Below are 25963 nucleotides of genomic sequence, written 5' to 3'. Positions count from 1 at the left end.
TCCTTTAACATTAGATCGGACAGGGCTGGGTCTGTTGTGATCACGTTATTTCGAGGTATACCTTTTCTCCGGAAGTCATAAGATCACTCAATGGTTGGCAAAGAGCTCCATCTAGCGTAAACACTGAAAACACTGTAAAACAATGTTGCACCATGTAACATGTAAAACGTGGCACTGTGGGCTTTCGAAAAAATTTACGTGTTACACGTCATTGGCACTGAATGAGTGTGTGGCAACCCGGGGGTGGTGGAGACAAGTTTCACCATAAAACAGGAGGCTCGGAGTCAGTTTGTAGATTTACAGAATATAGATTTATTAAATAAAGTGAGGGAAAAAGGGGGGTGGGTCCAAATCGCAAATGAGGTTCTTCCCGGCTGGGGTCTTTGTCCTTTAACTTAGGCGTACTCACAGTGACATACTCCTGTCCTGTAAGCAGAGCATAAAGAGAGCAGTGAGCCTTTAGGTTTTGGGGGGGGAAATCCAGCTTTCCCCTGTGGTGTTGGAGTTGATTGTGCCTAGGTGGGGGGAGGGAGAGCGAGAAACCAGGTGAGCCACAAAATATGAAGACATCCAAAGTTCATCCAAAGTTGTTCCACACTGTTTGAGAATTACATCCAACTCACTTGTAACGTCCTCCTTACCAGTCTCCTACTGGTAGAGCAAGAGGTCCTTCCTCCTTGCTGTCTGGCATCAACTGGCACACTGTCTGTTTGGGGCTGGTTATATAAGGTTCAGCTGGCTGATTAATGAATGAGCTCCAGGTGTGACCAATGTCACTTACCTAGTGGCTGTAGAACCTGGACAGGGTAGTACACTCCCTCTATCAACTCCCCCAGTCTGAGCTTGACTGACAGCTCAGTTTCCCCTGGTCTGCCACAAGTGCCAATCCCTTCAGCATTACGTGTGTTATAAGACCGGCCCGGTGTGACCGGGTGTCATGCATCCTGTGCAGCGTGCACGTTACAAAGCATTTTAACTGTCCGACTGCCGCATTCCCAGTGGGTGCTCGAGCTCCTGAGCACCCATCGGATAGGCACCTATGGCCAAGGTCATCATTTCATCAGTTTCTTTTTTTTCTCTGCTCAACCCCACATGTTACATAGGCCTGGTGATGCTGGATGGATATGTGTTTGCAGTGGGGGACTGGGGGGTTGACGACTCGATGGAACGCTACGACCCCAACACAGACACCTGGCAGCTCATGGACTCTGTCGGTGTGACAGCGCATTACGATTCTAAGAGCTGTAATTTGGTCGCACTGGATGGACAGCTCTATTTTATTGGTATGGAACAGATTCATGCTCCTACAGGTTCAGCCTGCTGGGCTTCATGAGGTTGTGTTTTTCATGTAGTGTTAGTGTATGTCAATCATAATGGTTCACTGAAAATGTACTACAAATCCTTTGGTATTATGATGTATTCATGCTTCTCCTGTTGACGGTGAATAATGTTTTGACATGTGTGTCCTCCTGGACTCTAGGAGGTGATCCAAATGTCTTCAGTCCAAAACGGCCCCAGGTGGCCAAGTACAACCCTAAAACATCTGTGTGGACAGAAGTCGCTCCTATGCAGATTCCACGTAATGGATCAGCTGCTTGTGTTCTGAATGGAAAGATCTATGTTACAGGTATCTTACCTCTTCTAAGTCAGTGGTGGAAGAAGTACTCTCTTTTTTTTTAGTAAGAATAACAACACCAGAATACAGAAATACTTTTTTACTCAAGAGAAAAAATATAGGCAGAAAATGTAAATGTGCTTGCAATACCAAATGGCTAACGGCCCTTTTCACAGTTTCAGAGTTGTATTATTGAATTGTAATAAGTATTGCATTAATGTATTGATCACTTTAATTTTAGATCTGGTTCAGGTGGAGTAGCTGTATGGCTTAACCTATAATAATAATCATCATTTATAAGTTAATGCATGTTTAGTATAAATAATAAAAATTAGCAAAGTATGTAGGCCTAGTAAACGGTCAAATCACTGTACACCAATCACTGTATTTATATTATAAAGTTGGCAGTTCGTAGACATTAGCAACATTGTATTTTATTTATTTGTAAGTCCTTATGTGGTAAGCTTCCTTTGTACCTATCCTCGCTTTTAGAACCAAAGGTTACTGGACATTCAACACGTTCACAAACACATTAGATATACCAGTCCACGTAAGAGCTGTGAACAAGGAAAGACTGCTTTCATTTATTATGCTCCACACAAATGGAACAAACTTCAGGACTCTCTGAAACTGGTGCTATTGGTGTCAATAGAGACATTTAGGGTTCTTCTTGAGGACACACTACACAGTGAACTGCACCTGTTTCACGTTACACTATTCTTATTTTCATCTGTGACATTGTAATTTGATTCAAATGTTTATTATTGTTTTTTATTATTGTATTTGTTCTATATGGTGTTATCAGGGCATCCTTGAAAAAGAGAGCTTGCTCTCAATGGGCTTCTCTGAATATATAAAGGAAAGAGAAAGAAATAATTGCAAAAAGAAATACAATAAAGTATTTGCCTCTGACTTGTAGTGATGTAGAAGTATTAAAAAAGACAAGAAAAAAAGAAACATTCAGGTAAATTAAAAGTACAGTACTTGAGTAAATGTATTCAGTTACTTTCCACCACTGATCTTAGTTCCCTAATAGACTCACCTAAACTCTACTGTAGTTTGAGCATATTATAAAACACACTAACAGTCACTATCCTGTTAATTCTTGTTTGTCTATAGGTGGTCTGCATTTGCCTTCTCATGATAATAGGACAATGGAAAATAGGATGGAGTGCTACAACCCCGAGACCAACCAGTGGACCATGTGTGCCCCCATGCAAGTGGAACGCTACTCGCCTAGCATGGCTGTGGTGGATGGATTGATCTACGTACTAGGAGGGCGGAGCTTCTTTAATAGGTATGACACTACTGCTCCATTAATGTCTGGGAAAATATGTCGTCTTGTCCACACCAGACATTTCTCTCACGGCTGTTTGTTTGTGTCTCTTCATGTAGTTCTGTCCGTCACATCGAGTGCTATTGTGAAGAGACGGACACGTGGGAAACTGTGGGGCAGGTCCCTGATACTTACTCCGGTGCCAACTGTGTCTCTCTCAAGCTGAGGAGGGATCATGGTCGTCCCATTAGGCATAGATGATTCTGATGATGATTCTGATGTTGACTAGGGTTAACGTCCGTAACCGGAGGAACTGTATCCAACATTAAGGAACCTGAATCGGTTCCATCACATTTGGAACCGGTTTGTTACTCTGTCAGAAGCATGGTATGTGGACTTCATGTCTGCTATACAATTAGTTGTATAGCAGTTTTAATTTCAAGGACCACCATAACTCTCGAGTTACAGACCTGTAAGGGCCCATTTGGAACCTGACTGAATTTAAAAAAAAATCTATGTAATTTTGGCTTTCATTCAAATGTTTGATAAATATAGGAATGGTCAAAGGGAACCGTTATGGAATCGGACCGTTAAGAGGGAATCCTTAACAAACCAGAATCGTTAAAATCCTAAAGGGTCTCAACCCTAAAGGTGACAGAATATAGATGGATATATAATATGATTAGAATAGATTGATATAATGTAAACAATGATGATTAAGAAGCTTCCTGCTGGGACGTCACAGAGAAGAGACACTGTGTTGTGATGGTAGTGTCGGCCTATAATTGAGTTGAGTTCAGAAGCTCTGCTCATACCCAGCTCACTCAGGTGAAAGAGATGAGGAGGAGAGAGAGACGACACAGCGTCCCATGCTGCTACTGCTGCTCTTGGCCAGCCTATCAGAGCTGAGGGGCTTCCCTTCCAGTCCCTCCATGGATGCAGACGTCACTCCCAGAACCGCCGTCTTGTTGAAAGGTAAGTTCAACCTGTTAGTCTGTTCCTGTTCAGAAAACTGCCTATCTGTGAACGACGAGATTGGATGATTCTTTTTTTTTCCATTTTTTTTTCACACAGAACCAGGAGATAAGTAACGTGATCCAAAGATTTACTGCTCCATTCACTTCCTGGTTAACGTATTGCTTAAAAATCCTGTATCTTAGCGCCTGTGTTTTTTTTGTGATGTTTTTTTTTTGCCGAAACATGCTATTTTAAACGGCGTATAACAAGCGAATGGGAGGTCGCGATGACATTATTATTTTTTTGCACAGTGAAACCCTCCGTGATTAGCAACCCTCAGGGGATCAATCATACTGGAGATAAATATTCTGTGAAAAGGTAAGAAAATCGAAAAATCACTGGCAGTTAGTTATAAATACTCTGGCAGTTAAAGAGTTAACGAAATGCCAAAGAAATAAAAACAAACTTTTATTTCCGAACTATACATAGCCCACCAATGAGACGCAGAGTGTCTCATCCTTTGTGGACATGTAAATGTAGTTTTGTTTTGGGGCTTTAAAAAAAAGTATTTGATTTTTTCATTCAACAGTGAGTGGACAAAAATGGTACCATCTTATAATGAGCATTAGTGAGGACCAATTATATGAAGATATGCTCCTTCTGGCCGAATTATACTTAGGACATGGAAAATAGTCAATATGAGCTTTCCGCTGCAGAGGCACAAAGCTAAGTATATATATGACTATATTGACTCAAATGAGGGTGAACGTGATGAAGGAAAATCAAGATGTTGAAATCAAAAAATGAATATAAAAAGCGGAAAATTCAAAGACTTCAAATTGACTTTTTATTCAAATTGATAATTTTTCTGATTAACTTTTGCAGTTGAGTTGATGTATATCTATGACAGTTGATTTTTGGAACTGTCAAGTTATTTTTGTCTAACAAAATTGCTTATTAGATGATGAAAATTATGACAAGAAGTTGCAATTTTGCTGCTTGGCCATATTATTATTATTAGTACTCATATATTTTTGTAGGGAGCGCTATAAGCAACTGTCCCCTCTGTTGATAAAGTGACTTTAAACCTGGGGTCCCAATGCATTTTCATACTCATCTGTGTATGGCTTTCTTTTTCTTTATGTCCCTGCAGTGAATGGCAACGTGAAGGAGGAACCCATCGACGACAAAAACCTCCCAGCAGATTCAGGAGCTTGTGACCAAGTTGACCAATCAGTCTGGCCTGGACATCATCCACAAGCCTTTCCACACAGACAACCCCAGCATCCAGGGACAGTGGCATCCTTTCACCAACCCACCACCTTCTATAGGCCCAGTTACACTTTCTATAGGCCCAGTTATACCTTCTATAGGCCCAGTTATACCTTCTATAGGCCCAGTTACACACACACACACACACGCACACGCGCACACACCACAACCTACATCAATAAAGACCAGCCCTGGGGCAATATACCGTACATTTTTACAGAAACCTGCTAGAGACTGAATATTGTTTTTAGAGATGCGCATGAGTACTTAATTTGGATGTCAGTATTCGGTCAACATATAGAGTAATCACAATATTTTGTTCTTTTGTAAAAGAGAAACTCAAATTGATATAATGAACATAAATCAGTCTTGTTCTTTTTATATTTTTTTCTAGAGTTGCCAGTTATTTTCACCCCTTTTTTCTTCCAATTTTGTCCTTATGCCAATGAACCCTCCCCACACATTACTGTGTTGCCACTGTTGTTGCACCGTACTGACTCACCTGCCAGTGAGGAGCCCCCACCAGGAGGACGTAGTGTCTCCGTCCTACTCCTCCTGTTCAACACCCATCTCTGACAGGTGCCGTCCCCCCTTCCCCCCAGCCTATTGGAGTCGCTAACACAGCTTCCCTCTCCCAAACACGGACAGTGTGTTTGTATAGATGTGCGTCCAAGCCGGTTGCCCCCGTGATAAATGCGAACCCCTTAGATTCTAGACTTTATTTACCCCTGCGACAACCAAGTGCCACTGAAGTAGATTTTTTTGGGGGGTGGGATGCAGTGATGTAACTGCAGATAAGGTTTGTAAATGAAAAGAACGTTCAGTGTTTTCTGTCATACATCAGTCGATCTAACGTTACAGGCAGAATGGCGACCACGCATAACTATATATCGTTGCTGTCGGGCAGAAACCAGCTAACTCCATTTTGACGCTTATGCATTTTTTCCCTATAAATCAGTGCTATTGAACATCCTTTATGTCTGTGTGTTGGTAAAATAAATATTGAACCAATGAAAAGTATTAAAAGCGCTTCTGACAAAACCAGCTAACTCCATTGGATCCTCAAACTTTCTGCTAAACAAGCTAATTCCACCAGAAGGGGGGTGGAGTTAGCTGGTTTTGATGACTCCAGGCTCCACCCCTGTTTGACCTCCAACCTCATTGTGAGCTTGGAGGTCCATTCAGCTGTTCTTATCAATGATGAACAAAACTACTTTTCATTTCCTGAAAAATTAACATTTTGGAGTTAGCTGGTTTCTGCCCGACAGCAGAGATATGCAAATAACTAATTGAGTAACTAAAGCACACATTTATTTTGAGTGGAATAAAAAGTACGATATTTACCTCTGTGAATGATGTAAGTAGTATAAGTTATTGAGGACAATTTTGAAATTCTCAAGTTGATTAAAAATACCTACAAATTCTATTGAAGTACAGTATTTGGAGATACCTTCCACCACTGGGAACAATAAATAGTCATCCTCCTTTTGTTTCACCAAATGTCTGTCAACTGAACAGCTTAAATGTCTGTCAACTGAACAGTGCATAGTAGCCAGGATATTACTGAAAAATACTTGATATGCTCAAATAAAGCTTCAGTATATCAGATGACTTTTGACTACATAAGAAGCGAGGAAGTCAATAATAGACTGTTAATTTAACTCTGAACCAGCGAGGGGGTTAAAACACTCCACAATATACAGTGCGTGCTATTGAGATGGGAGGGGAGGGACATGACGTAAACATGTGATGGTATTTACTAAACCATCCGTGGTTCTAATACCATAGGTTGTACGATGATGGGGGTCAGAACCTGTTGTCTTTTAGCAGACCTACGCTGCTCTCTAGTGGTGGAAAGGACTCATTGCCCACATTCATAAAGCTACTTGTGTCTTTATTTACTCACCATATCACATCTGCAATAAAGGTTTATCTTATCTTTCTTATCTTATTGTCTCCGCCGAAGGCGGAGAGTATGTTTTCGCTTCGTCCCGCCGTGTGTTAGCTTGGCCCCTAGCCAAGCTAACATTGGTCAAGCTCCACGTGACACGTGACAATATGTTGACACCAATGCTTTTGATTGGCTAGAGGGACGCATGACGAAATAAAATCCTATAAATAGGTGTGTCACTTCAAAAAACCATTAATGTTTTTGAAGTGAGGTAAGACAGGATCAATCAGTCTTGATTGGAACAGTACCTTCCAGTACAAATCACCCGTCTGTGCGTGTGTGTGTCCCTCTGAGTCAGTTTCACGTGACATCACAATATGTAATATAAATAGCTTAGACAGGAGAGGCTGAGATCACACAATGCAACTTTAACAACAGGACGCATTAAATACATTGCGCTCACGGCTGGGGAAGCAAAAACTGCTAATCATTGACGAAGTTTCCATGGTGGGTGAAGATCTTCTACATCACATTCACAAACGCCTTCAAGACATCACAGGCATACACAGCTCAGAGTCCCGTTTTGGCAATGTCAGTATCCTCGCAGTCGGTGACCTGTACCAACTACCACCAGTCATGGCAAAACAAGTATTCGATACCCCTTCTGATGCCTATGTCAGACTACATGGTTCATTGTGGAAAGAAAACTTCCATCTATTTGAACTAACAGAAACGATGCGCCAGAAAGATGACCAACCCTTTGCATAACTGCTTATGAGAGTTCGTACAAACACATGCTGTGCAGAAGACATTGCACTGCTACACACCAGAATCGTCTCTAAAACAGATCCCTCATACCCAAGTGACGCATTGCATGTCTTTAGAACAAATGCAGCCACAGATTCACACAATGGCGAAAAGCTAATAAAGTTGCCAACAGAAATATCCAACATCACCGCAATTGATTCACAAAAAGATTGTAAGACAGGACTAGTTAATGTTACACTATCAAGCAACCCATCGCATACAGGAGGCTTACGGGAGGTCGTGTCTGTAGCAGTTGGGGCCAGAGTCATGTTGACAACCAACATCAATGTCTCTGACATTGTTCCTCATCTCAGGGGTACATAAATTACTTTAACATTCACCTTTTAACAAAGAACTTTTTGTTTAACTAAAAGATATATCTTTTACCCTACTGTATCTCATTAGTTATTATTATGATAATATAATTGCTATGATATAGTAACATGTTCTATTTTAAGTAAGAATTAGAACATTCCTAGAGAACTATGGTTAAAGATAGGGTAAGTGATTTCATTTGATTAAAATAGCATGGGTCTGCCGGCGGAGACTTGTGCTCCGAGGAGCACATTTTCTAGTTTTGACTATGTTTTTGCTTCGTCCCGCTGTGTCCCCCCCCCCCAGCCAAGCTAACATTGGTCAAGCGACACGTGACAATATGTTGACACCAATGCTTTTGATTGGCTAGAGGGACGCATGACGAAATAAAATCCTATAAATAGGTGTGTCACTTCAAAAAGACATTTATGTTTTTTGAAGTGAGGTAAGACAGGATCAATCAGTCTTGATTGGAACAGTACCTTCCAGTACAAATCACCCGTCCGTCCGTCCGTCCGTGCGTGTGTGTCCCTCTGAGAACACCTAACATTGGTCAGTTTCACGTGACATCACAATATGTAATATAAATATATAAATAGCTTAGACAGGAGAGGCTGAGATCACACAATGCAACTAACTCCCATTACTTACCCTATCTTCTGGTTAAAGATAGGGTAAGTGATTTCATTTGATTAAAATAGCACGGGTCTGCTGGCGGAGACTTGTGCTCCGAGGAGCACATTTTCTAGTTAGCATTTATTTCTACACAAAGGAAAATGCCAACATATGCCAATTCAGCATTCCATGACATACATTCATAGTTTGGTATGAAGCTATAGTAGACTTAATAAGAATAAGTGCCACTCATAAAGACTCGGTCATAATTCATAAAAACAGAGGTCATGGTGGACAAACAAGTTCTCAAGTAGATTAATAGTTACACTGAAATCTGTAATAAGTTTAAAACTTATTAAAACATAAATGTAATAAGTATAATGCAGTGAATGTATTGGAACCCACAGATATACTGTATTTAGGCTTCATGGTTTGAGTTCCACTGTCAAACCTTTGTGTGGAGTATATAATTTAACATATTACCCATATACTTCACAAGAGCTTGTAGATCTGCTTTTTCCGCAGAATGTTTGCACATTTCCACTTCAATGCTATAAATCATTCACCCCTGGAGATAGTTATGGGACAGGTCATTGCTTACAAACTGTCCTGCAGCTTTATCGATGAGGAGGGTTCAGCATTTATACATTTTTATTCATTTATAGCAGTGGTTCTCAAAGTGGGGTCCGGGGACCCCCAGGGGTCCTTCGGGGGGTTTCCAGGGGGTCCACAGCAAAAGTTAACCTTTTACACTTTGGCTATTAAAAAATAGCAGATCTACAAGCTCATGGCGCGTCACTTCGTGCCACACTATGAGCTTGTAGATCTGCTATTTTTCAAAAATCTTGAACATTAGTGAACATTTATTAACCCAGATCTTTGCTTCTGGGGGTCCCTGGCACAACCTATTTTCAGATGGGGGTCTGTGGCCAAATATTTATCCATTTGGGGGTCCTTGACATGAAAATCACTGATTTATAGAGCTGTTTTACAAAAGCTCTCCTCAGCCCTGCTTTCTTGGAATGTTGGTGTTATAGCGCCCCCTGCAGGTCACAACAACTTTACACAGGAGTTTTTGCTTCCGGAACTGATCTTCTGTAGTGTGTTTGTTGTCAGGAGGACACAGTTAGGTGTAACACGTCGTCCCTTTGAAGAGGAGCTGCGGGAGGAAAGTGTGTTTGTTGTTAAAGTTTAAAACGTCTAAAACAACGAGGTATGTTTATTTAAGGTGTGTTTGTCTTTGTGTTTATGAGTTTTACGTTTGATGTACAAATATACATGTGTACGTTATGTTTGTGTCGTTTGCGTGTTGTGAGAGCTTGTTTACAGCTGAACGTTGGATTGAGGCTGATGTTAGAATGGTGTTTAATAGAGATGTTAAATACATGTGAGTAAAGGAAGAACCAGTGAGTTTAACCAGGAGGCAGTGATGGTGATGTGGAAGTAATGGTGGGATAAAGACATAGCATTAGATAGCCTAAAGACTATAGTAGATTTGTATCGATTTTGACATTTTTATATCTGAGTCTTGTGACCACCCCCCCAGTTTGACCTGGAATTTCACCAGTAAAGTCCGTATTTCTCCAAACATGTACAAATGCAAAATATAAGGTACTTTCCCGCTTGCCCCAAATGTTAACTAGGTGTTTGACGTGTTTGCGTAATGTATTAGTCCATATGTTTCAATAAAGAAGTGTTTTAATCCCGTCTGTGGCTGATTCTGTCAGAAGTTCCCAATGGGTGGTAGTGACGGGGCGCATCCGGTGAAAGTCGGAATTACACTCAATGTAAACAGGAAGTAAACGATGGGAAGAAAAGGCGTTCGGCCACAGACGGGATTAAAACACTTTTTTATTGAAACATATGGACTAATACATTAAACAAACACAATGGACACCTACTTAACATTTGGGGCAAGCGCATAAGCACATTTATATTTTGGGTTTGTACATGTTTGGAGAAATCCAGGCTTTATTGGTGATATTCCAGGGAAAACTGTGGGGGGGGGGGCGGTCACTAAGACTCTCGTACTACGAGAGTCCTACTGACCACCCCCCCAGTTTTCCCTGGAATCTACGAGACTCGTAGCTACGAAAGTAAAAGTCAGACTCGATAAAATACACTCGATAGTCTTGATCTAAGGCTAATAAAGACACATGTAGACCAGAGTTTGATATTAAAGTAGACCCCATCACCCCATAATCAACGTCTGTGTGAATCCTTTTCCTCCTCATTCATTATTTGATCACCTGGTTAGTGCTGATGCTGCTGACATCAGTGGTTCTCAAACTTTTTCATGCCAAGGACCCCCAAAATGATATGTATTTGGCCGCGGACCCCCATCTCAAAAATGTTGTTCCAGGGACCCCCAGAAGCAAAGATTTGAGTTAAAAATGTTTGCATAAAAATATATATATATTCAAAGATTTGCACACATTTTCACGATTTTTCAAAAATAGCAGATCTACAAGCTCATAGCGCAGCACTCGGTGCCGCGCTATGAGCTTGTATATCTGCTATTTTTATTGTATAAAAGGTTAAAATTATTGTGATGCTATATTGACACATTTTGCTGGGGACCCCCTGGTACCCCCTCAAGAACCCCACTTTGAGAACCAATGGCTTACATCATGGTTAGATACTACTACTACTACTGTACTACTAATACAGGCTAAATACTCCAGAAACAGAACCATGCTTATTGCCAAGTGTGTTTGCACATGAGATAGTTGTCTCGATGAGGTTGATGCATTAAAAGGAAGTTTACACAGACGATAGTATACACAGTACATATACCAAAATAATACTTGTGTAAATGAAATGATTGCACACATACATTTAATTTCATATTCAGTCCACATACATACACTTGGTGGAGGGGATTTGTGTGAAGGGGACCTCTGTACAGTAGCTATACTGTACACTGTAGTTATACTTCAACGACTGTGAGCTTGTAGATCTGCTGTTTTGTTTATATTTTGGAAAACATTTAAATTATTTAAATTTAATGGCATGCCCACAATGGGGAATGCCAGGTTGCCATCCTACTATAGATAGCAGTGTAATAGTAATACTGCTATGTACTATGTTGCAGTGATTTATATATTCTGTATACTTCTACACCACTATACTGGCAATGCAGGTATGTGTACAGCAGTGATGTATATAGTAGGCCTGTTAACATTCCTCAGAAATGAATATTGGTCTTAAAAATTGGCTTATATTCAAATATTATTATTATACTTTATTTTTATTGTTTTATGTTAATTTGACAGGGACAATACAAAAAACTAGCATTTATTCCACAGCTTGGAAGTCAGGAGGGAGAAGAGTGTCTAGGATGTGTTGCTGACATGTTATTTAATGAGATAGTTCACCCCAAAAAAATGACTATCTATCGATTAGTCACCTTATGGAGACTAATTTGATGAACCGCAGTGGTTCCGGTAGGAGACGCAAAGAGTCTCCTTTGTATCTCCTACCGGAAACGGCAGCCTACCGGTCCGCTGGTCATCAAATTATTGGCTTAGGAAAGCGACAAAAACAAAAAATATCCATGTGTCCATGGGGTGACTAATCGATAGAAAAAAAGTATTTCTTTGGGTGAACTATCCCTTTAAAGCCACAATGTATAGGAAGCATAATGATGCTTAATACTAGTTGTTTGCACCATAGAGGTATAATATAACTAGAGGGCGGATTGCCCCGCCCCCAGCTATCATTTCAATGAATGTGCTCAGTGGCGTTTTGAAGCACCCGGAAACCTGCCGGAAGTAGAATTATTGGTTCGATTTTGACCACACGTAGAGTTATGAGCATGCGCACTAGTGTCCTTTTTGCGTTCTACGGCAGCCCGTGTGTCAAGGATTGAACGCGAGATATTTATTAAATACACTCGAGATGCATATTTATATGTAAATGCATATGTATAATATGTTTACATATATGTATAAATATAAATATCTCTCAGTATGTTTTGCGCGTGCATGTATTTCTCCCTGCCTGCAGTTCCAGCTTTGGCCACTGGGGTGGCAGCTTCAATGTTTCTCAGCAACTCTGGGGGCTTGGTTTGCACTCACTGAGAAACATGTCCTTGTTCCTTTCAAGTTTGTCAAAGAAGTAACCCAGAGAAAGAATCCTGATACTCAACCTGCTCTAGTGACCAGCCGTAGAAGACTGGCTGTACTGTGAAGCTCCCAGGTACAAAATGTCTGTTAACTGAACAGTATGTTGTAGCCAGGATATTACAAAAAAAGTACTTGATATGCTCAACAAACCTCCCCTGATTAAATAAAACGTCAGTAAATCAGACGGCAACATAGTGTCGTTCAAATACAAAGAGGACCCTTTTAGTCAAGATGCTATTTCGTTGCATTTTAAATGTGGTGAGAGAGTAACTCCAATACTGCATTCGTTCACATCTTACCACATTATTACAACCTCATTTCACTAATCCTCAGCCTGAGTTGAATTAAATCACTGTGATCAACAGGCAATAAAAACGGTTTTAGTTTGATCAGTGAATCATGTTCGTTCCATTAAGGTTCCCTTTGTACCCTCTAACGGTGCGTTTTAACAGCGGGCGATCAGGATAGTATTTTCCGGAAGTGCATTATATGTCTATGAGAGCCGGCAACTACTGGCGACGTGGGCGGGGGGGCGATGAAAGATGGATTTTCTTTATCTTTTGGACGATGTCGTCCGGCGATCGCCCGAGGGTCGCCCGCTGTTAAAACGTACTGTCAGAGTTAACCCATTAAGACCTGGAACGCATCTGTGTCACTTTTTTTATTTAAGCTAAAAAAATATAATTTTACACTTTGGCTATTTAAAAAATAGCAGATATGCAAGCTCATAGCGCGGCACTCGGTGCCGCGCTATGAGCTTGTAGATCTGCTATTTTTGAATAGCCAAAGGTAAAGGTTAAAATTATTGTGATGCTATATTAACACATTTTGCTGAGGACCCCCTGGTACCCCCTGCCGCGCTATGAGCTTGTAGATCTGCTATTTATTATTTTTGCAATCTTTGAATATATATATTGTTTTAAAGTGAACATTTTTAACTCTATTCTTTGCTTCTGGGGGGTCCCTGGAACTAAATATTTTGAGGTGGGGGTCCACGGTCAAATACATTTTGAGGGTCTTTGACATGAAAAAGTTTGAGCACCCCTGATATAGAAACATACGTTTTTTTTCAGAATACTGTTGGGATTCAGAAGACATTTGTAGAATCATGTAACAAACATGTAACAGTAATGTTGTGTGTTCTCTCTGCAGACCAGACCCACTCCACCACCACACCTCACCTCAGACATGGCTGACAACATCCTGGATGCTGCCTGCCAGAGAGAATCACCACAGGCTGCCAAGAGGATGAGACTGGACACTGACCATGTGAGTGACTGTTTTTTCTTTAACATGTTTTTTTCAGCTTTTGTCAGCAGAGTAGACAGAAGAAAACATCATTTCAATATCATTTTGTATTTTTTCCCCCACACCCCCCCCCCCCATTACTGGTTAATGTCCAAGCAGACAAACAGCATAAATAATATATTATATATTAGTAAAAACTAAAGATACATAAATAAATAAATAGAGTTACAAATTGATAGTGACAAGTGACAACCGATATCTATAAATGTGTACCTGCAAGCACACATCCAGACATCATTAAATGTTGAGAAATAAATAAATAATAGTAATAATAATAATAAACAGGTGACCCCCCCTTCTCTCTCTTTTTTAATTTAGTTAGCCTAATTGCAGCCAGTTACCACAGCATCTCCCTTGTAGGTGTGACAATTTTCAAGCATCAGTACCAGATCAGCAACATTACTCACAGATGAATAGTAGTTTATTTGTCTGATTTATAAATCTCCCTCTGGATGTCGTTGTCGTTGCACTTCAGGAGGACGGCACCAGAGCACCTCTATCCTCCCTGGATGCTGAGACGTTTGTGGACCCCAACCATCCCAACAAGGTCCTAGAGGGTCTCAACAGGCTGCGTCTCAACAGAACCTTGTGTGATGTGGTTCTGTGCTGTGAGGGACAGGAGGTCCCCTGCCATCGTTATGTACTGGCCTCCTTCAGCCCTTACTTTGAGGTAAATACACACTCGGTGTTTCCCTTAGGATGAAGTTGTAACCATGGCGCCCGGGAGCGACGATTCTTTTTAATCATTCTTTTTAAAGATTGTTTTAATTTAAATTATATATATTTTTCCTCAAAATATTAAGTCAGGTGTCTGAGATTGACAGTGTCACTCTGGCTATTGACAAGCAAAACAGCAGCTCAGCTCAAGTCCTTTATTTCTGTCTATCAGTCATTGTTTCAGTGACGCAACACCACCGACCGCTTTCTTTTTCTCCCAAATGAAGGGGGTCGAATTCTAAACTTTTTGCATCTAGCGTTAGTTACCTTCCACTCCCGAATCATCGCTCTTCATTGTAGGCAACAGGCGATTAGGACGGAGATAGTGCGGCGTGGAATTCACTGCGCACGTAGCTCTGCGTTTGGAAAGCTCTACCATAGCAGCTACAACCAGCGTCAGCGTGGATATGTTTTAATTTAAAATGCCTGCTGCTTCGATGGGACAAGTGGGGTAATTAAAGAGGCTTATTGAACAGCTGAGAAACATGCACATTTAACCACATGGAAAAGTAGCGCAAATGAAGTACAAATGTTTATGCTGAAGTCTGTGTCCTGTGAGGTTTTCTCTAGCTCAAGAACTCAGCAGTCAGAACCCAGCAACAGGCATTTGGGTTGAAAATAGTGAAGTGAATGAGCGGAGGGGGGGGCGAGGGGGCTGTAAATACTATAACTGGAAAAGCATGGACTTAGCGCGACTGCAAGCTCTTGACAAAACAAATACATCTGTTGCAACTTGATTTAATATGCTGCGATGATGTACAGGCAAGCTCAAAGTTATTGATTTGGGCCAGAATATGAATTGATACGCTGTTCTGCAAATACCAGCTTCAACTTAAGTTACTCACCGTCAATGCGTCCATGGCATGCATCTTTGTTAGCCTTGGATCAAGACTATCATAAATGTATTTTATCGAGTCAGACTTTTACTTTCATAGATATACAAATGTCATTATCGATAAAATACATCTATGATAGTCTTGATCTATCTTTTTGAACAACAACATCTGCGTTGAAATCATCTTAGAAAAGCATACGGTAGCTGTAAACACAAAACAAAACACATTCCAGCGAGCCGACCTACGGTGCACGGTGGAGCCTAGTAGGTTACTGAAACCTTTGTGACCCATAGAAAGCTGTTACCCTAGGGAGAGCCGTTTCACCAGGACAGAGACCCATAGAGCCAGGACAGCACGAGAACACGGCCCAATTCATACCCTGTCGCACAACGGTGTTGCGCACCTACAAGCTGATGTTGCATTAAAAAAAAATATATATATATGTATATTTTTCTTGTTTTCATAAAAATCAAGCTGTGGTGGCCAAAAACAAGGCGTGGCGTACCGCCACTGTTAAATGCATATAGGGGAAACACTGACACTTTTATTGACCTGCTGTTAAGGAAATACATTTTAATTCTGCCTTGGCTTTCAGGGGAACCGATGATCATGCTATTTCCATGCTATGTCCAATTAATTAAATTAACCGTTGACATTATGTAAAAAACATGCCCAAGCCAACCATTCAGCTTTTCAACCTGCACAGGCCATGTTTACATCTGGTATGATGGAGTCCACACAGGAAAGGGTGACCATCAGTGGAGTGGAGCCTCAGATGATTGGTTTGCTGGTGAACTATGCCTACACTTCTAAGGTCTCCATCTCTACTGATAATGTGCAGGTAATGTATTATCATCATAAACCTCATTCATTGTCTCCATGTTTGTCCTCCTACATAACATCAGTGCTTAATAAACACATTTTGTTCATTTGTTCTAGGCCCTGCTAGCAGCATCAGACTTGTTTGATGTCACGGCTGTTCGAGAGGCCTGCTGTGAATACATGAGGCGTCACCTGGACATAAATAACTGTGTAGAGATTTACTGCTGTGCCGATGACCAATCCTGTAAGATGTTGGAGAAACACAGCATGGATTATATTCTGGAACACTTCAGTCTCATCTACCAGCAGGTCAGTGATCGAGGAATCATATATTTCCAGAGTTGATTTAGTCTGTTGTTGGTTTTTATCTGCTATAACATTGTTTTATTACTATTACTCAACCTCCCACAACCACAACTGACCCAGACCTGGGTAGAAACATTCAATCAGTCACAGTGATTGGATATATATTAATAAGCTACAGTCATATGTCCATTTCACTAAACAAACCATCTATCACCAGTGAGCACTTCAGAGGAGAAAATGTTACTTCAGTATGAAGTATGAGAACAGTCTTCTCCATATATGGGCTAATTCTTTCTACCAATAGGAAGAGTTCCTGTCTCTCTCTGTGGAAAGACTGACAGAGGTTCTCTCCAGTGACCATCTCAATGTGCCCAAGGAGGACATGGTGTTTGAGGCTGCCATGCTGTGGTTAGACAAGTGTCCTACCCGCAAGCAGAGCTTTGAAAAGGTCAGTCATTTCTTAGTCTCACCTTACCAGACTCTTACCAGGTCTCTGCCTATCAATATGTCAGGGGTCTTCTAAATGCAAGGTAGTTTCTAGAGTCACTTTCCAATACATGCTTGGCATCTACAGTGGTCACCTGCTGACCTTTGCGCCTCAGTCTCTGAAAGGTACCTACCACGTATATGTGGTACTGGCTGGTAATATGCATAATTATTATGTAATGTTGTTCCAGTTGGACTGGTAAATACTTGGTGTTCTATGCATTCTTTTAGGTGCTACAGCACATCCGTCTGCCTCTCGTCAGTCCCTCCTACCTCCTCACTGTGGTTGAGCCTCTGAGCCAGAGGTTCATCTCTGAAGCCAAGGAGCGTCCCTACTGTAACACATCACGCCCACGCAGGACCACAGGTACCCTGCTGAACACATGCATGCATGTTGCACCTGATAATGCTGGAAAAAGCTTATTTGCCAATAATAAATATGAAAAACTGTGCACGCACACTCCCTGGATGCCAGAGCAGAATTTCTGCCCCGAAATGTTCAGATCGGCCTGTTGTAGCGCCACCAAGAGGCAAATCTTTGGCAAAACTTTTTTTTATTACTCTTACAGATTTTGTCCAAACATCACGCAGATCGGTACACATGATCTCTATAGTAATTAAACCAAACAGATTTTTCATATTCCATCCTGATTGGCTCCGAGTGGTCCGTTTTGAACAAAATGCCTCAAATCATGAACACAGTGTGCGATTGCTGTGAAACTTTGCATGAACAGTGCCACTAGGCCATGGAAGAAATGCCACTTGACAATGTTCAAACCAGCCTCATGGTGGCGCTATAACAGGCCAATTCGCGTTTTTACCTATAACTGGACCGATCTGTGTAAAACTTTGTACGCACACTCCCTACAGGCCAATAAAAACCTCTGCCCTGCACACCCAGCCACCAGGAGGCCAACTTCTGTAAAACATTTTTGTAATATTACTCTTTCGGATTTTTCCAAACATCACGCAAAGCGGTACACAGTATCTCTATAGTCAAGTGATCAGGAAGGAATTTTCATACTCCTTCCTGATTGGCAAACATTGACTTCCAAAGTTTGAAGGATTGGTCCTTTTTGAACAAAATGTCTCAAATCATGAACGCAGCGTGCAATTTAAGTGAAATTTTGCACGCACATTCCCACTAGGCAGAGGAAGAAATGCCACCCTTTTCACATTGGCCTGTTATAGTGCCACCAACAGGACGAGTTTTGCTAAACAATTTTTTTTAACAAAATGACTCAAACCAGAAACCACGTCCGATTGCCATGAAAGGCTGAGGAAGAAATGGTACCCTTTTCACATTGGCCTATTATAGCGCCACCAGGAGGCCCCAATAACCTACCTGACCTGGCGGAGACCTGTGCTCCGAGGAGCACTTTTTCTAGTTGCATCGTTTAATCATTTTTAGTTAACAATTCAAGATTTCATTTAGTTAATTGCGCTTTTATACGTGTCAAAATGCATACCAATTTTCTCCTGGATTCATTCAGTGACTGCTAATTTGGTGCTGCCTCTCTGGTGAGAGTTCCAGAGGGTTGGGGCTGCCACACTGAAAGCTCTATCCCAGAAGGTTCTAATCTCCATGGGGAGAGAGTTCCACAGGGTTGGGGCTGCCACACTGAAAGCTCAACCAAATACATTTGGTTTCTCCTTCAACTCTTTAATCTACTCTGTCTCATCTGCTCCTTCTCCTCTGTTTGTTGAAGTGATCGTGACGTTGCTACAGAATACATATCCGGCCAGGTACAACTATGACAAAGTTGAGAGCTTTGATCCCCTGACCAATCAGTGGAAGACTCTTGGACGACTGCCCTTGGTAGTAAGCGGGTATTCTGTGGTTGCATCAGGTGAGGATTACCATCAGAGTCAATCAATTTAAGACCTGTAATGGATCCTTACTGTTTTACCTCTGAATAGACTGATCACTAAGCCCCACCCAACGATAGCGTTTGTTCAATGCTAGCTTAGCAACCATCATGTTGGACAAGCTGCCATTCATAGAAATCAATGTAATCTTGCACACACATACAAGATAATTACTCGTATCTATCATTATTATTATAACATTGGCAGATCAACACCCTAATTTATCGATAGATATAAAGATAGATAGACATAGACAGAAGTTCTCATAATTGGTTCTAGTGAGCAAAGACAATCAATAATAAGTCAACTCTGTAACCTGACTGCAGAAAGTAACACTAAGTAAAGTAAAGTAATGAACCTGGGGGTTATTAATGATTCTGAATTGAATTTTAATACACACATTAATCATGTTACCAAGATTGCCGTCGTTGGACGATGCAAAAACGTTGATCCACGCTTTTGTTTTCTCTCTGCTTGATTACTGCAATGCACTTTACTCTGACCTCCCAGAGAAAACAATTGACAGATTGCAACTTGTTCAAAATGCGGCAGCCAGTGTTTTAACTAAAACTAAGATGAGGGAACATATTACTCCAGTTTTAGCTTCACTACACTGGCTCCCGGTTGTTTTTTAGGATTGATTTAAAACCAGTGTGAAGTGAGTGGTGCCTTTGTGTTGCACTCCTGTTGGTGTTGAATTAGTGTAACTGGTTGCATCTTTGTGTTGCAATCAGCTGCAGCTGTTGAGGCCGTGCTCAAATGGACGGACAGACCCGCACACACGGTCAAGTGTAGGAGTGGCTGGCACCACTCAAATATATTACTTGTTTATAAAGCTCTCAATGGTCTGGCACCTTCCTACCTTTATGACTGCCTGCCTAGATATGTTCCAAACCGACCCCTCGGGTCTTCTAGTGCTGACCTATTACCTTTGCAGACAGAGTGCGATTTTTCGCACGGAAAAAACGGACAATATAATTTTTTTAATGAACACATGGTTCTCTATGACCTCATGCACACCGGCTCCGAATTTGCCGTGCGGCAAGTGGCTGCGGCGGTGCGTTTTTTTTCTTCAATCGAACCCAGTTCGATTTGTGCGTCTTTTCGCATGCGGTACAAACTGATTGACTAATCGCACCCTGTCTGCAAAGGCCTTTAGTTGATTTTTAAATCTCTGTGTTATTGAAGTCCTCACTGTTTCGACTGATTCATTGCCTTTTTATATTTGTTTATGTTTTATGCTTTTTCTTATCTTTTTTGCTTTATTGTTAAATTGTTTTTACCTTTTCTGTAAAGCACTTGTGCTTTATTCTGGCTCTGTAAAGCACTTTGAGTGCTATACAAATAAAATGTATTATATAGCCCACCTGGTACTGTTTTGGTGAATTCCTTGGCTTTATAAGTAAACCATCACAATAAGATGGAAGAAATGTGAAGTTGTGTATACATATTCAAATCTCATTTATTTTAACTTGTTTTAATTGTGCTCTTCTTCCACCATAGGTTCCACTCTGTATTTGGCCGGAGGCTCATTCGATAATGATGATCTCCCCCTGGATAATAAGGGTCAGGATTATCTTTGCAATAGAGAGATGTGGCGCTATGATGTTCACCATAACTCATGGTTGAAGATGGCTCCCATGAAAAAGCCATGCTATGACTTGAGTAAGATTGTCAAACTATCACATTCAAATGAACCACATTAACCCTGGGGGCCGTATTTTGGTCAGGTCACCATAGGCAACTTTAAAAAAAAATGATTTTAATTGTTTTCTTTCAAATAATAGCAAATCTACAAGCTCACTACTGTACGTGTCACATCAGCTAGTAGATGGTCTGTTTCCAAATAGCCACATTTGTAAACCAAATGTACGCATTTCAGAATATAATTCTAGACCATATCAGTTGCTTTATATCAAATTATATGGAAATGTATTAAAATGAGCAGGTTCTGAAAAGGCGTCTGTACAGGTAGCAAAATGTATCTGTTCCAACTGCAGAATAATGACATCACAACTAGATCCAGTTGCTAATTGTACATACTGCTGTGTTAGTGGAGTGGTGCGGTCAAGCAACAGTAAGGTAATGCTACTTCCACTCCTGACATCCCAGACTTTAGTATGGGAAATGTTGGAGGCGGGGTGGATTTAGCTCTTCATACATGACTTATAGAATATATGTATGTAATGTATATGTATTTTTTACGAGAATGTAAAATTATAACATAGATCATAGATACTGTTTTTTCATATAATAACATTTTCAGCATTTAAAATGAGCTGTTGCCCTGTCTTTGTTTTGGAATAACCGCTAAGTGTTTTTGCCTTGGTTACCCAATGAGATGCTGCATAGTGCATTATGGCTAAGGTCAGAGGCGCTTTATGGGGCAATTTATGATTTCGCCAATGGGAGCTCAAGTTCAAGTTGTGCAATTTGATTATTGGCGGATGATAACTATTGGAACAAGGAATTAATAATCAGACATTAAAGATTACAGAGGGAGAGTATTAACTCATTCACTGCCAGAGTTTTTCAGAATAGTCTGCAGCCAGTGGTGCCAGCGTTTTTGAGAATTTTTACTAACCTTTCAAGAGACAGAATATTTAGCTCCAGGACGATCAACACACAGAGTGTCGCAAAAGACAGAGGAGTGTCTCCTTCCATCTGAAAAAAGGCGTGTCACCCTCCGTTCTTTATTTGTTGGCTGTTGAATATAGCTTGTTCCCGCCAAAGAAACAAAGCAAAATGTATTTTTCTAAATCCTTTAACATTAGATCGGACAGGGCTGGGTTTGTTGTGATCACGTTATTTCCAGGTATACCTTTTCTCCGGAAGTCATAGGACCACCTAGCGTAAACACTGAAAACAGTGTTGACATGTTACACCGTGTAACATTTCAAACGTGTGTAACTTACACATTGGCACTGTGGGCTTTGGAAAAAAGTGACGTGTTACACGTCATTGGCACTGAATGACTGCACAGGATGTCATGCATCCTGTGCAGCGTGCACGTTACAAAGCATTTTAACTGTCCGACTGCCGCATTTCTAGTGGGTGCTCGCTGTCTCCCGTGGGTGCTCGAGCTCCTGAGCACCCATCGGATAGGCACCTATGGCCAAGGTCATCACTTCATCAGTTAATTTTTTTTTCTCTGCTCAACCCCACATGTTACATAGGCCTGGTGATGCTGGATGGATATGTGTTTGCAGTGGGGGACTGGGGGGCTGATAACTTGAGGGACCCCTCGATGGAACGCTACGACCCCAACACGGACACCTGGCAGCTCATGGACTCTGTCGGTGTGACAGCGCATAACGATAATAACTCCTGTAATGTGGTCGCACTAGATGGACAGCTCTATTTTATTGGTATGGAACAGATTTATGCACCTGCAGGTTCAGCCTGCTGGTTTTCTTGAGGTTATGTTTTTCATGTAGTGTTAGTGTATGTCAAGCTCAAGCATAATGGTTCACTGAAAATGTACTACTAATCCTTTGGTATTATTATGTATTCATGCCTCTCCTGTTGACGGTGAATAATGTTTTGACATGTGTGTCCTCCTGGACTCTAGGTGGTGATCCAAATGTCTTCAGTCCAAAACGGCCCCAGGTGGCCAAGTACAACCCTAAAACATCTGTGTGGACAGAAGTCGCTCCTATGCAGATTCCACGTAATAGATCAGCTGCTTGTGTTCTGAATGGAAAGATCTATGTTACAGGTATCTTACCTCTTCTAAGTCAGTGGTGGAAGAAGTACTCTTTTTAAAAAATATATAAATACTTTTTTTACTCAAGAGAAAAAATATAGGCAGAAAATTTGAATATGCTTGCAATAGAGCACCGAAGTCCTGATGTCACTCGTTCATCCCCAGGTTTGCGGAAGTAATTTCTCTATGGAGAATAACATTGGGTCATCTTAGAATCGTCTCATATAAGAATTGTGGTCCAAAAATAAACACCGCGTGTCGGCGTTATTGTCAGGGAGGAGGTTCTGTATCGTTTATGATAGTCAGTCACTTATATTTGATACAGTATGTTTCTGGCGAAAATGTAACTAATTCGGCGGAAGTAACATTAGCGTTTTCTCACCGTCAGTTGATGCTTCATATCCATAAGAGTCAACCCGCCGGGGTCATTTGTTTATTTTTGGAACACAGTTCTTATTTGACGCGATATTAAATACGTCTATGGGATTCAGAACGGGGGTGGAAAACTGCGAACCAGGTAGACAAACAAAGGATGTGTAAATGACGTCAGACTTCGGCGGTCTATACCAAATGGCTAACGGCCCTTTTCACAGTTTCAGAGTTGTATTATTGAATTGTAATAAGTAATGCATTAATGTATTGATCACTTTAATGTTAGATCTGGTTCAGGTGGAGTAGCTCTATGGCTTAACCTATAATAATAATCATCATTTATCAGTTAATGCATGTTTAGTATAAATAATAAAAATTTGCAAAGTAAGTAGGCCTAGTAAACGGTGTAGCAACTCATAATGTAATAACGGCTCATAATGTAATAACGGTTCATAATGTAATAATTTAAATGTAATAAAAACTCATAATGTAATAATCAGCTCATAATGTAATAAAAAAATGAGCGCATAACGTAATAACAGATTTTTCTATAATGTAATAATGTAATAATGTGTTACATTATAAATCTCACTTAGCCGCTTATAATGTAATAAAAGTTCATAATGTAATAATGTCTCATATTGTTGAGAAAAGTAAAGTGTTACATCATAATAATCATTATCAGTATCATGGTCAGTATCAGTATCATAGTCAGTACCATGGTCAGTACCATGGTCAGTATCAGTATCATGGTCAGTATCAGTATCATGGTTAGTATCATGTCAGTATCATGGTCAGTATCATGGTCAGTACCATGGTCAGTATCAGTATCATGGTCTGTATCATGGTCAGTACCATGGTCAGTATCATGGTCAGTTTCATGGTCACCATGATACTGACCATGATACTGATATGATACGGACCATAATTAACCATGATACTGGCCATGATACTGGCCATGATACCGACCATGATAATGACCATGATACTGACATTAAACTGACCATGATACTGACCATGATACTGACATGATACCAACCATGATACTTATATGATACTGACATTATATTGACATGATACTGACCATGATACTGACCATGATACTGACCATGATACTGACCATGATACTGACATTAAACTGGCCATGATACTAACCATGATACTGACCATGATACTGACATTAAACTGACCTTAATACTGTCATGATACTGACCATGATACTGACCATGATACTGACCATGATACTGACCATGATACTGACCATGATACTGACATGATACTGACATGATACTGACCATGATACTGACATTCTACAGACCATGATACTGACCATGATACGTACATGATACTGACATTATACCGACCATGATACTGACCATCATACTTGCCAGGAAACAACTATTTGAGCCGTTATTGTCTCCGCCAGGCCGAAAGGCATGGCGAGAGAGTATGTTTTGCCCCTGTCCGTCCGTCCGTGTCTCCGTGTGTCCGTCCGTCCGTCCGTGTGTCTGTCTGTGAACAGCTAATCTCCGGCACCGTTAGCCCGGCCGCTGCGAAACTGTGCACACACATTCCCTGGATGCCAAAGCCGAACGAAATTTCAGATTGTCCTGTTATAGCGCCACCAGGAGGCTGATTTGTGCAAAACACATTTTTGGATATCACTCCTACAGATTTTGTCCAAACCTCACGCAAATCGGTACACAGTATCTATATAGTCATGTGATCAACACGGATCTCTCAGATGTTTTATATTCTATCCTGATTGGCTAAGATTGGCTTCCAAAGTTTGCAGGATTGGTTTGTTTTGAACAAAATGCCTCAAATCATCAACGGAGCGTGCGATTGCCGTGAAAGTTTGCGCACACCTTCCCACTAGGCCGAGGAAGAAATGCCACCCTTTTCAAATTGGCCTGTTATAGCGCCACCAGCAGGTCTAATTTAGCAAAACACATTTTTGGTACAAAATGCCTCAAATCATGAATGCAGTGTCCGATTGAAAGGCCTAAGAAGAAATGGCACCCTTTTCACATTGGCCTGTTATAGTGCCACCAGGAGGCCACAATAACCTACCTGACCTGGCGGAGACCTCTGCTCCGAGGAGCACTTTTTCTAATTACATTATGCAGTGTTATTACATTATGAGTGGCTACGCAAGGTTCTTAATGTAACACATTATTACATTATGGGCTCATGATTTTAATACATTATGAGCTGATTATTACATTATGAGCTTTTATTACATTTAGTTTATTACATTATGAGCTTTTATTACATTTAGTTAATTACATTATGAGCTTTTATTACATTTAGTTTATTACATTATGAGCTTTAATTACATTTAGTTTATTACATTATGAGCCGTTATTACATTATGATTTGCTATAGCAACTCATAATGTAATAACTGCTCATAATGTAATACATTTACAGTAATAAAAGCTCATAATGTAATAAACTAAATGTAATAAAAGCTCATAATGTAATAATCAGCTCATAATGTAATAAAATCATGAGCCCATAATGTAATAATGTGATACATTAAGAACCTTGCGTAGCCCCTCATTATGTTATAACAGTACATAATGTAATAACGGCTCAAATTGTTGTTTTTATTACATTTTGAGCTAATTATTACATTATGAGCTTTTATTACTGTAAATGTAT

The 25963-nt window shown here is 40.6% G+C and overlaps 2 protein-coding genes across 2 annotated transcripts in view; both read left to right on the top strand.

Moving 5' to 3' along the window:
- The window catches only part of LOC308104262 (kelch-like protein 38), a 116100-nt gene that overhangs the window by 87882 nt on the left and 2255 nt on the right, over positions 1 to 25963 (top strand). The window lies entirely within an intron of this gene.
- Positions 17649 to 25963, top strand: part of LOC308105161 (kelch-like protein 21) — a gene marked incomplete at its 3' end in the record, with an annotated part of 35250 nt that continues 26935 nt past the window's right edge. The window contains exon 1 of the mRNA XM_080455792.1: positions 17649 to 17717. The remainder of the gene's footprint in view (positions 17718 to 25963) is intronic.

Source organism: Gymnoscopelus braueri, assembly GCF_963280865.1.
Source record: "Gymnoscopelus braueri genome assembly, chromosome: 17".
Taxonomy (NCBI): Eukaryota; Metazoa; Chordata; class Actinopteri; order Myctophiformes; family Myctophidae; genus Gymnoscopelus; species Gymnoscopelus braueri.
Note: the sequence above shows the minus strand (reverse complement) of the source record. Positions and strands in the feature narration are given on the sequence as shown.